The sequence below is a fragment of the Rousettus aegyptiacus genome, unplaced genomic scaffold (assembly GCF_014176215.1).
Source record: "Rousettus aegyptiacus isolate mRouAeg1 unplaced genomic scaffold, mRouAeg1.p scaffold_m13_p_4, whole genome shotgun sequence".
Taxonomy (NCBI): domain Eukaryota; kingdom Metazoa; phylum Chordata; class Mammalia; order Chiroptera; family Pteropodidae; genus Rousettus; species Rousettus aegyptiacus.
The window spans coordinates 131,374,332-131,386,858 of NW_023416307.1; the positions used below are offsets into that span (position 1 = coordinate 131,374,332).

A 12,527-nucleotide genomic window follows, 5' to 3' on the forward strand; every position below is an offset into this window, starting at 1 on the left:
ATATCCTGAGCATAATGAATGATGGGTTAGAATACTAAGGGCCTTTATATATATATAAACAAGCTTGAAACTCATCAATCTATTAACTAAAAGCTTTGCTGCCCCAAAAGTGGCAATTTCCCAAACACCAAATCAGTGATTTGCAACATAAATAAAGCAATTAGAGTGATGCAAATAGAAGGCTTCCAGCAAAATCCATTTCTGAGAGCTGCTGCCAAAGGGAAAAGAAAAAGCATTTTCGAGCTAAAATTTTGACCGAAAATTATCACCTCTCTCTGAAATCCAGTCATTGATTATGCTGTTTCACAGTAAGGTGGGTACAGATGTAGCTAAGATAAAAGAAATAAATATATACTGGGAGAGAATTCAAATCACAATTCTTTGATGGTATATTAGTCTTTTTTTTTTTTTTTCCTAACACAGGCAAGGCTGCAATTTGCACTGACTTCCTTTGGTAGTGGTTGTGAAATTGCTAGGAAATGGCTGAAGAACTCTCTGCCTTCTCTTCCAATGACAGGTTCCTGGATCTCTCGCTTAAACCCTCCCTTGCCATCGCTATTTATGTTCCCATCTGAAAGCATATGGCAGCGTGTGGAAGCAACCCCAGGACTTGTTGGGGTTCCTGTTGCTTTTTTTTAGGACTGTCTGAATAGCAAAGTCATGGAATGTCTCATCTGGGCAACTACTAGCGTCGCTCTTCAGCTCTAAATGGACATTCTTGTCCCTCAACTTAAAACATGATCAATAGTACTGCTTAATTTTTACATAAATGCATCTATGTACAGTCAAAGGCAGATAGGACTATTACAACAATTTGAGCAATCATAGTAGCTTGCGTAGCAGGATCACCGAGATATCATTTTGTGGATTTTCACGAGCCTCTCCACAAGTTCCAAACTGGTGTCTAGACTCTTATTATTTCTTTGTCTCAAGGACTTTTTGTAGATAGAAGAATAAACAGAAGCTGCTGCTTAAAGCGGAAAGCACTTCTTAAGCTTTGGAAACCATAGAACTTAACAAACAAATCAGTCTGGGAAGGACAGGCGACAGCAAGTCCCTGGAAAAATAGCAAGAGAGAGACTTTCTCTTAAGCAGAGACAAGGACAGATCTCTGAGTCAGGCACCCACATCCTGGCTCACGGGGAGCTTTTTGGAAAGGTTTAGGCCTCAGACGGGAGGGCGTGGCATGTACTCTGAAGGGCTGGATCCAAATTTCAAGGGCCCGAAGCTTCTAGAAGACTCTTTAAGAAAACGTATAAAAAACAAGGCACAGTACTAATATTTCTTTAAAATTATGAAATAGATCACAACACATGAAAAATATAAATGTTCTGACAAATACCACAAACATCATAAAATCGAGAAAAAAGTATATTTTTATTAATTAACTGCTCACCATACTTCTATAATGGTTTTTCTTTTTCACTTTACAGTTTGAAGGATTCTTTTATCTCTTTTCAGATGACAATTTTGTAACATCGTTTCCTACAGAGAAAAGAGAAAGATAGAACAGTGAGTAAAAAATATTCCTCAACTTTCTTAGGGTCCCTTGCTGGATCTGAACATTAGAACATTAAACTGACAAAGACATTAACAGGAGAAAGCATATAAATTTTAAATTTTTGTATGTACATGGGAACCTTCACAAGAAAATGAATACCTGAAGAAGAGACCAGAGCAGAAAGCTTTTACACCTTTTAGACAAAGAAACAATAGATTTATGAAGAATTGACAAGACAGTGGGGTTTGCCCTGGGGTAGTAAACGGTGAAGAAGTAACTGTCGCAGGTTATACTACCACATTATTAGTTAATCCTTAAACTTATACTGACTCTCTTGTCTTCTCTCCAACATATCCCCTGACAAAAGTAGGCTAAACTCATCAAGAAAAGGTGGCAATTCCCGGACTAGCAACAAACCCAATGACCACAGCTAACAAACCCGTTAGCACTATAAAGATCCAAGATGGTGAGCAGAATCTCTTCCCAGGTGACCTTTTGAAGAACTTTTCTTCATTAGCGTCTAAGTACCATGCCCAGGGGTGGAGATTTAACTGTTGAAATGACATGTGTGATGTATGGCCAGCCATGTTCCAAGCATGTTTGGAAACTGCACATGTTCCCCTGAAATCCCAAGAACTCTCCACCCTTTCTCAGCTATCTCAACCCTTGAACCCTCCCACCTTCCTTCAATCCTTTAAGATTCAGAGACAAAAAACCTTTATGGCATGAACTTGCCCTTCTCCCTTCTTTGATTAAATAATAAAATTTCTGATCTGCTTTACTGAACATAGTAGGCTCATTTAATTGGTGTGAGCGACACTAGGCAGAAGGACCTCAATTTGAAGGTCTCTGACCTGTAGGGGTCGCTGTCACAACTAGGAAGATGAGGATTAGTTGAATAAGGTTTGTACAGATTACTCATTCCAAATTCCCTGTCCCTGGTGGTAAGAAAATTTTCCAGGGAAAGCATCTTTCACCTGGGGATTTTATGACCTGTTTCAGGGGAAAAGGGCGAGGTGGGGGAGGTCAGATTGCTCAAACTCTTTCAGTTTAAGATAGTCAATATGCCAAGGTGACATTACGGAGGTAGTGTGTCCTGAATCCCACCATTAGTCTATTCTCTTCTCTATCATGATTGATTAAAATTTATTATTATTGACAGCTTTAAAAGATTTCTTTTATCTGTACTGCTTATTATTAGTAAAGTTATATATGTTTTTACAATTACTGTCAAATTAGGAAATTATCCAGTTGTTTTTTTTTTTTTTTTTTTTTCACATATGCACTGTAAGATTTTTGAGTCAGGTCAGGTTTTCCTGCATATTGAGCAATTGAGGAATTATCACATCAGTATACCTAGAAGCCATTTTTATACCCAGTCACATACCACCAACCCTCTATTAAAGAATTGACTTTAAATACAAGCCAACACTCACAAGGCTCTCCTAAGAAAACTGGCCTACTATTTGGTTGATGAGGTCCCAGACTTAAAAGTGGTAAGGGTCACTTCCTGGGGGACCATGAAGCTTAGAAAAATGAGAGGACCTCAAGAAGAGAGGAATTTAACAAATTTACAGATTCTCCAGGTTAAAGCTGGTGGATAGAGTTTCTTGAACTTAGTTTACACGCCTCACAAGAAAATACAGTAGTTTTTCCACCTATTTACAATTTCACTTTCCAAGGTTTCAGTTACCTGCAGTCAACTGTGGTTCAAAAATATTAAACAGAAAACTCCAAAAATAAACAATTTGTAAGTTTTGAAGTATGCACTGTTCTAAGTAGCGTGACAAAATCTCATGCTCCCTCTCAGTCCCTCCTGGGAAGAGACTCATCTCTTTGTCCATCCATCCATGCCGTACATAGCCCCAGCCGTGCACAGAGCTAAGCATGCTCCCTCTGGACAAAACAAACAAACAAAAAACCATATTGTTCACTTGTGAATAACTTAGTAGCCATGTCTGTTATGTGGTATCACAATGCTTGTGTTCAAGTAACTCTTATTTTACTTAATAACGGTCTCAAACTGCAAAGTAGTGATGCTGGGAATTCAGAGATTTCAAAGAAAAGTTGTAAAGTGCTTCCTTTAAATGAAAAGGTGAGTACAGTACAGTAAGATATTTTTAGAGACCACATTCACATAACTTTTATTACAGTATATTATTGTAATTGTTCTATTTTATTATTTGTTGTTCTTGTTAATCTCTTACTGTGCCTAATTTATAAATTAAACTTTATCATAGAAATATATGTATAGGAAAAACATAGTATATATAGGATTCAGTACTATCTTAGTTTCAAGTATCTATTGAGGGTCTTGGAACAAATCCCCTGCAGATAATGGGGGACTACTGTAATAGAGACTTTTCAAAATCTAACTTGAGATTCCAACTCAATATAGTTTCCCAATACTGTGTGGTTCCAGATTTGCAAAGCAAACTCAAGGAAGCCTATGTGGTTATTCAATTCAACACTCTGGTTGCATCTCTTAAATGATCAGGCCAAACCTAATAAGAGAAGTTTTTTCTCTGATCATAATCTTCGCAGATTATTTACAATTACAAAGAGGGAGATTGTCAAGAAAAATTATTCTACTCTTGAAAACAAGCAAAAGAGATTACTGGGCAATCTTTCAAGAGCTATGTTGGGAGTGCACCTTTGACTGGCTTTCTATTGATCAGTCTGTTTTACAACTCTGTAGGGGTTGAGGCTAACTTGTTGAAAACTGAAAGCAATGCAAATGATTTTTGCCTGAAAGCAAAGCAAATAATGATGACAAATACAAATTTTGCCTGGTAGAGAGACAATTGATTTCTGGTAGTAAAAATGATAAGCAACCAATTTCACATCTATGAACAAGCTCACTTCAGACCTTTTGTTGTTATTGTTGACTCTCGTAAAACGTTGTTCTTCAAATTCTCATTTGAATTCATTTTAACATATTACTGGGTCCCGAATGTGTGCAACAAAATCTTTGACATGTTTATTTTATATTTGTATTAAGGTCATGTATGTAACTTGTTGCAAAGTACACATGCACTAAAAATATGCCAGCAGTTTTGTAATGTGCCTCCTTAGCCCATTTTTACCCTCTAGTTCATAAAATAGAATCAGATCAAGCTTTCCAGTGTCTAGCTCTAACTATATCACTCTCTTGTTCAAAACTCTTTAAGAGCTCCCTCCTTTTGATACAAGATGGTTTGAATGCATTAAACTGGTATTCCAGACATCGTAGGATCATGCCCTAACCTCTCTAGGTATACGCTCCAGGTAGACAGAACTTCTCCCTCTCCCCAGACACACCTTCACTCTCCCACTTCCTCGCATTACTCTTATTGTTTGTTCTGCATAGAATGACTTCTGGGTAAAATCCTTTCTTATTCACCTTGCAAAGCCCCCTGACCACCAGTACAATTTTTTTTCTTTCCTCAGACTCTTGTAACCCTTTCATTTGAATACCCTTTAACATCATTCCATTTAGGGTTGAAGTATTTATGGATCTTAAAGTCAAAACTAGATTTAAACTCTACGAGGACAGTGTCTGGCATATAGCAGGTGCCCAATTAATGCATGGTAACAAATAAATGGATGAACTCATTAATACAATCTGCTTGAATTTAATGGTGTTTGCTTTTATTTATAACAAACAGTAGAATCTGTCCCTTTCCCTCACTGGGCATCCCACCTAAAATATATTTTGTTTTCCTTGTTTTAGTATGGCTACTCCCCAGAAACAGACCCTGAGACGAGTATTCAAAGACAAGTAGTTTAGTTGAGTGGTAAGCTAAGAAAAACACAAAGAAGTAAGAAAATAAGCTAGGAAAAGAAGTAAGGTGATAAAAGGGGTGTTATTGAGCCAGTTCCCACAGTGTGTAACTGCAGTCCAGTTGTACTGGGGTGCTCTGAGGGAGACTGCAGGACCTCTTCAGCTGTCCCCACCAAGAAGTGAGGGCACTGGGGGAATTTATCTACTACTTCCCCATCTGTCATTGGTTGAGTGTTGCTTCTGGGGACATTATCTCCAGACTTTTCAGATGCTCCGTGTACCCTCTGGACCAAACAAACAAACAAACAAACACAAGCTCAAATGGAGTCAAAGGACTTTACAGTAAGCAAGTTTCAGGGCACCTACAGTGCAGGCTACAATACTGGAGAAGCACCCAGGAAAGTAACTCAATGCACTTCCTTCAGATTAAGAGAAAAAATAAGCTCCACTCTCCAACCACTTCTCTGTGTTGTCAGAAGCACAATTTTTTTCCTGATGATATTTTAGCACTACTGAATTCCATTACAGTCCTAGATTTAAGCGTTAAGGCTTTGCAGTATATTGAAAGTTCTCAGGTGTCTGAAACCATTAATGTTTAGCCATACAGGGAACTAGATGTCTGTAATTTTTTTTTAATTAAAATTGTATAATGTGTCAATTACAAGCAAGATGAGGTTGGTTGGGACTCCTTGCCTTTATGATATTGCTTCCCCATGCATTTAATGTGCTTCCTCTGGACTCTGTTTGGGGAAGCAGAGGGGAGGGAGGCAGGCCAACTATTGGAAAGCTGAATCATCCTTGTTAAAAGTTATTCTACATGCAAATGAGGAAGGTGAGGCAGGAGGGTCATATCTTACTGCAAGAGGTGCTTAAAAAGCAATAACAGGAAGTTATCTGGTCACCTCTGGAATGAAGATTGGAATGGAACACAGTCTTTGGAACCCATTAAGTCATGAGAAATTTTAGTAGGTGACAAAATATAACCACCAATATGCTATAATATAGGTAGAAAAAGACTGACTTCCCTTTCAGGCTGAAATTATTATACTTGGAGAAATGTTCTAACCTGTGAACTACACATCATGCTGCCAGTCCACTGCCTCTCCTCCCCATTTCCAGCAGATTTCTTCTCTCCCTGGTTTTGGTGTTTGTTCTTAGAGGCCCATTCAGATTTGCAGTAACACTTATAAACAAAGTTTCTAAAACTTTAGCTGCATCAAAATCACCTAGAAGTTCTGTTAAAATACAAAATTTTCAATTCACTAAGTCTGAAGTGAATTTACAGCTCTAAGCAGTTTCCAGGTGATGCTGATGCTGATGGTCAAAAGATCACAATTTGAGAACTACTGCACCCCAAACCTACTGGTTCAGGATTTCCATTTTGGCAAGATCTCCAGGTGATCCATGTGCTCACTGAAATATGAGAAGCAGTATTTTCTCTATTCTGCCAAAGATGGTACCGTTCTAGATGCATAGAAGAGATGTTCATTCATTATATATAGTGGATGTTTTAGGCAGTAGGATTTGATTTTTTCTAAAATGGTTGGGAAAGTTTGAATAGTCTTAAAAAGGTGTTCTCTATTTCTTCCAAGAATAGAATTCTTTTATATGGCAGAATATTTCATATACACCCCTCCCCACATGAGTGCCTATTCAAAACAAGTCTTCAAAGACAAGTACTTTAAAAAAAAACTCCAGCCAAGAAGTAAGAAAGTGAGGTGTTCCTTATTGCTATGTAAAAAAAACCAGCCCAAATTTAGTGCTGTTAACAGCAAATGCAATTTGTTATGATGATATTTCACAGGTCTGGGGGCTGACTGAGCTCAGCTAGGTGGCACTTAGAAAGGTTTGTCTCTCATGCATTTGTGCTCAGATTAGTAGCTGGGAGTAGGGTCATCTCAAAGGCTTCTTCATCTTTAAGTCTTGGTGTCAGGACTGGGAAGATCCATCAGCTGGAGCTCCTCAGATATCTCTTTCTGTCTCTCCGGTATAGTAACTTCTAGAACCTGATCCCTCCAGTACAGTAGTTTCAGAGTAGCCATACTTCTTACATGGAGGCTTTGAGCACCAAACAGAGATTCAGGTAGAAGCTCTATTACTTTTCATGACCTACACTTGGAAGTCACACAATATCACTTTTACTATAGTCTATGCATTAGAAGTGAGTCCCTATGGTAGGCCTATATGCAAAGGATGAGAAATTTGACTCCGCCTTTTGAAGGAGGGTCAAAGAATTTGCAGACTTGCCTTAAAACCACCACAGATTTCTCCCCCTCTCACAGAGATTGGATGGAATTAGAAACTGAAGAAATAAACAGGACCCTCCCTATCTAAGGGAGCTCCCAAACCTTGGAAAAAGAGGAGGCCAAACTGAAGTCAGGAGCCACACTCCTCATGGAATGCTGGGAAAACCTCAGGCAGAGTGAAGCTTTGTTGACCTGGCTCTTCAGAGGCCAGCACAGAGCCAAGCATGCCGGAAGTGCCCAGTAAATGAGAGCCTCTGATCTGTGTACAAAGGGAACCTGATTTCTCCAAGTCCACACTCCTCTACCTGCAGACTCTGCTCCTCCTTTCTGAATACAATGGCCCTGTGATTCTGCAGGGGATGCCTGAAGGGAAGCAGCTCTTTTGAACACCAGACCTACCATTTTATGCCTACAACTAAATTACACTGCCGGGCCAGGCAAAGAGTACACCTAGTTAATAACCATGCATCGAGATAAGAAGAACACATTTACTAGATCTCATCTTGGAAGGTAGAATATGATTTAAAGAAACCGTGATATGTTTTTGATGTTTGCCTCTCAAAGGGCATTTTTGAGGAATGCTTTAATTACTTGCCACCACATGACAATCCACCATCCCCAGAACTCAGTGGTTCAAAGCAACAATAATCTATTATTTCTCATAATTTTATGCAGTGACTGAAATTCCCTCTTTTGGTCTGAGCTGAGCTCACTCATACACCTTTATCAACTGGAAGACTGGCTGGGCTACAAGGCCCAAGATGGCTTTCCTTATGGATCTTGGTATTTAGTGCTGGTTTCTGGCTAGGACACCTCTGTTCTCCTCCATGTGGTCTCTCAGGCTCCTGGGAGTTAGACCGGCTTCTTTACATGTTGGTCTCTGAGCATTGTACCAACAACATGTAGGCTCTTTTAAGAATTAGCCTTAAAAGTTGAATAACGACACTTCTTCCACTTTCTATTGATCAAAGCAAATCACAAAACCAGCCTAGATTTAGGAGGTGAGGGGATGGACTCCACTGGTTGATGGAATGAGTTGCATAGGAGAACGTATGCCAGGATAGGGGAATCTGTGACCATTTTTCTGTATTCTACCCAAGAAACAATAGATTTTTTCTAAAGAAGGTGGGTCTTGGAAGCTTAGGACTTAGGGGCCAGAGTTGAACTGTTTTGGGGACATTAAATGTGAGACTGAATCCTGTCTTCGATTTTCCCCTCTGACCTTCCCTCTGCCTCAATCCCCAGCTTTCAGCTGAATTCATATCTTCTGACTATTTGCAAAGGTGCTCATTGGATACACCCACATGCCTCCATGTAGACCTACCAATCCATTCTCCTGTACTCCAAAACTTATAAGAAAGCTTCTCTGATTCCCAGTAAAGGGAGAATACCCAAGTAGTCACAGAAGCTCCCCCATCAACCTGAGAGACTGAATATATCAATGGTCATACCATATAAAAGTAGAACTCTGATCTACAACCTCTGCAGTAATCAGACCAGGAATCGAAGCTACAACTTTTGCAGCAATTGACCCCAAATAGTAAGAACCTGGTGAGGGACTGCCAGCTTCCATAATGCTGCCACTGTTTCCCACTCAGAACCAGTCAGAGAAAGGGAAATATATTCTCCCCAGACCAAGCATATAGGATCCTCTGCTTCTAGTTAGCCCACTTCCTTTTTCTTTTTCTTTTTCTTTTTCTTTTTCTTTTTCTTTTTTAAGGCCAGGCAACCCTTGGTGGACCTCACAGATTTCAAGGACCTTATCATCCTATAATCCCTTATTTTTTATTTTTTATGCCTATAGCACATAGTCTTCCTAGATGGTCTCCCATCTAAGTACTAACCAGGCCCAACCCTGTTTAGCTTTCAAGATCAGACGGGATTGGGCTTGTTCAAGGTGGCATGGCCATAGACTCATTTCCTTTTTCCCATTGCCAACAACCTCCAATCAAGCACAACAGAAGTGTTTCTTTTTCATCATAAACTCTTCCCACTCCCCTGCCTGCCTTTGGGTCTCTGACAAATGCATGCGATGGGGGCTGACTCCATATTAAAAAATTGCCAGGTATAAATAGTTTTGTTCTCATGTGAGTGGTTTCATTTACTTCCAAGACCCAAGAGTTTCCTTCAGAAGATGACTACAGAAGTCAGTCTTGTTGAGAAATGCTGATGGCTTGGGCTAACACGATAGCAGTGGAGCAGGTGACAAGTGAGATTTCCAAAAATATTTTGAAAGGAAGCTGTAAGAATTGCAAAGGGATCAAATATGGGGTGAGAGACAGAGAGGGTCAAGGATGACACCAAGTTTGGGGCCCTAAGCAACAGGGTAAATGATGATACCACTTTCTGAGACAGTGAAAACTGGATTGAGAGTTCAGTTTTGGAGAAGTCTGTTAGAGTTGAAGATATAAATTTGGGAGTCACTAGCTTGAGAGGGGACTTAAAATCATGAGACTGGATGATATCACACTGGGGAAAGGATGTTTTGTTTTGTTTTGTTTTCATTCAATAAATATGTATTGAGCATTTACTATGTGCCAGGCATTATACCACACTTAGTGGATTTAGTGTGAGAAAGCCCAGGATTCAGAAGTATATGGTCTGTTGGCAGACTCAGCTATTAACCAAACATGAGAATGAATAAGAGACAAGTACTATGAGAACAAGTAATAAGGGAATATGATCCATATGGGACTCCAGAGCTAAGACCTAAACGATAATTAGTTGTTAGCTAGGTTAAGTAGGGAAGGAAATTTATTCCAGGCTAGGGGAACAGCGTGTGCAAAGGTCCTGTGGAAGGAGAGAACTGTGAGAGACAGACAAGAGGCTATTTTGGTAACGAGCTGTGAGTTGAAGCCACAGCCTCATGGGGCATAAGCAGGCAGGGTTCAAATCATGTAGGACCTCACAGGCCATGGAAATATACAGTTTGGTTTTTTTCCTAGAAGCAATGGGAAGTCATTCAAGGATTTTAAGTGTGAAGAGTGCAGGATCAGATTGATTTAAAATACATGCTCCCAGAACCCATCCTAGAGATCCTGATTTAGGAGGCTTGAGGTGAGACCTAAGTTATCAGCATTTCCAGCATCCCAGAGGGTGGTGTCACATGCAGATACTCCTCGAACCCCATTTAAAGAAGCACTGGGACATCCCGTTCTTAAAGAGTTGCTAAGCATCCAGTGACACAAAACAAGACTTGGGTTTTGCAGACATTTGTCTCAGAATAGGACACCGGTAGGGTTTTATCAAGGCCAGATGGTGTGTGATTAAAATAGAACATAATACAGAGGAAATGTGATATCTTGCAGGGATAGAAGGCAGGGGACTCAGCTTGTTAACTGTGTACGGTGCTCCCAAGACAGCCAGGCCTTGTACAGTTCTCTCCTGTCCTTGGGCGTTAACCCCAGAATGACTTTTCAGTAGCCAGATTTAACAAACTGCAAGTTCCTGATATCCTGCTCAGCCTGGGAGCCCAAGAGAGAGTAAGACTAGTGTTTGGAGAGCATCAGCTCCAAACTTTGGGGAATACTTGTCTAAGCTCCTCTCCCAATTTTCCTTCATACTGAAACAAATCTCTCCTCTGAGAAGCCAAGGCTTGCAATATTTTGCCTTCAGCTTGCTAATTTGTACATAACCATCCCTGTATCTCAGCCTAACCTCAGTCTTCAGCACCGTGATTTGCCTGCATGCCTCTTGAATTTTGGAACCGAAAAATAGCCAGCAGAAACAATAATCTACAACTGTGGCTCTTTCTTTTCTCTGCCACATTACCAGAGGTCAGCGGCTTGCAACCCAGCAGAGGGCCCACATCAGAACTCAACCATGTTGGCGCTCTCATCTTGGACTTACAGCCTTTAGAACTGTGTGATTCCCGAATGTTGTATGGCGTTGGATTTGGCTTTATTAGCAAATCTGAACACCACTCTTTAAATAGGTTTAAGCCAGCACGATGTGGCAAGCAAAAGAAATACAAAGAATTCAGATTGGAAAGAAAGTCATTTTATTTGTCTAAAACATGATCACCTTTATAGAATAACTTTTGTAGAATATAGAAACTTCAATAAAGCTACTATAACTAATAATGCATTTTGGCTCCCACCTGTGCAAGAGAAAAGGTGATGAGCAGAAGCTGCTCTCAATCCCGTAGAACATTTTTGACTTGGCTGCTAAAAGTGACAGTTTAAGTCATAGAAAATTGGTGGAGATACAATTAGAAAAATAGAAGTCATCTTTTTTTCTGTCAGAAACCTAAGAAACAAAAGTTTGCAAAGCCTGAAGATGCAAGCCTTAAGGAGAGGTAAACAGAAACTGTTGACTCAAAGTAAAAAATAAAAAAGGTGAAGAATGAACACATCGTAGGATACTGTTCTTTGTTCTCTCTGGGTTATTTTCTAGTTTTCAGAGAGGCAGGAAAGTAAGCGAAACAACAGCAACAAGTAAAAAACCACCACCACCACCAAAAAAAAAAAATCTCAAATTTCAATATTTATGAAGAAAAGTATTTGAGAGGGAAGGCAGAACTGAAGTAATCAACAAATATAAATCAAGAAATTATTTAACAAAATATTTATTATATTTATTAAATTAATAAATTATTTTTAGGGGAAACGTGTCCTTCTCCCTAGGAAAAAAATACTAAACTCTTTAGCATTGGTTTTAGGAGATGGTTTATCATTCGAATCTGGAAAATAACAGCTTTTTTTTTTTTAATGACATTATTATAGATAATAACAAGAATGTTAAACAAAAAAACCTCCCAAATTTATGAATATACCACCTCTAAAATTTGAAGGGTTTGTTAAAAAATAAACACTATCCAAAGGAAATACAGACATAAAGGTGGATGCAGTATTGCTAGAGCTTTTGGTTTTCTAAAAGATGCCAGAAGTGTGTGTGTGTGTGTGTGTGTGTGTGTGTGTGTGTGTGTGTGTGTTTAAGTGTGAGAACTCTCAATTTTTAAACATTGGAATTTATTCAAACCTTTAAAAAAAATTAGGTCAATAATCTTAGAACGTCT

The 12,527-nt window shown here is 39.3% G+C and overlaps 1 pseudogene; it reads right to left on the reverse strand.

Moving 5' to 3' along the window:
- Window positions 1-9,305: 9,305 nt before the first annotated feature.
- LOC118602471 lies at window positions 9,306-9,424 on the reverse strand (annotated as a pseudogene).
- Between the last annotated feature and the right edge of the window lie 3,103 nt (window positions 9,425-12,527).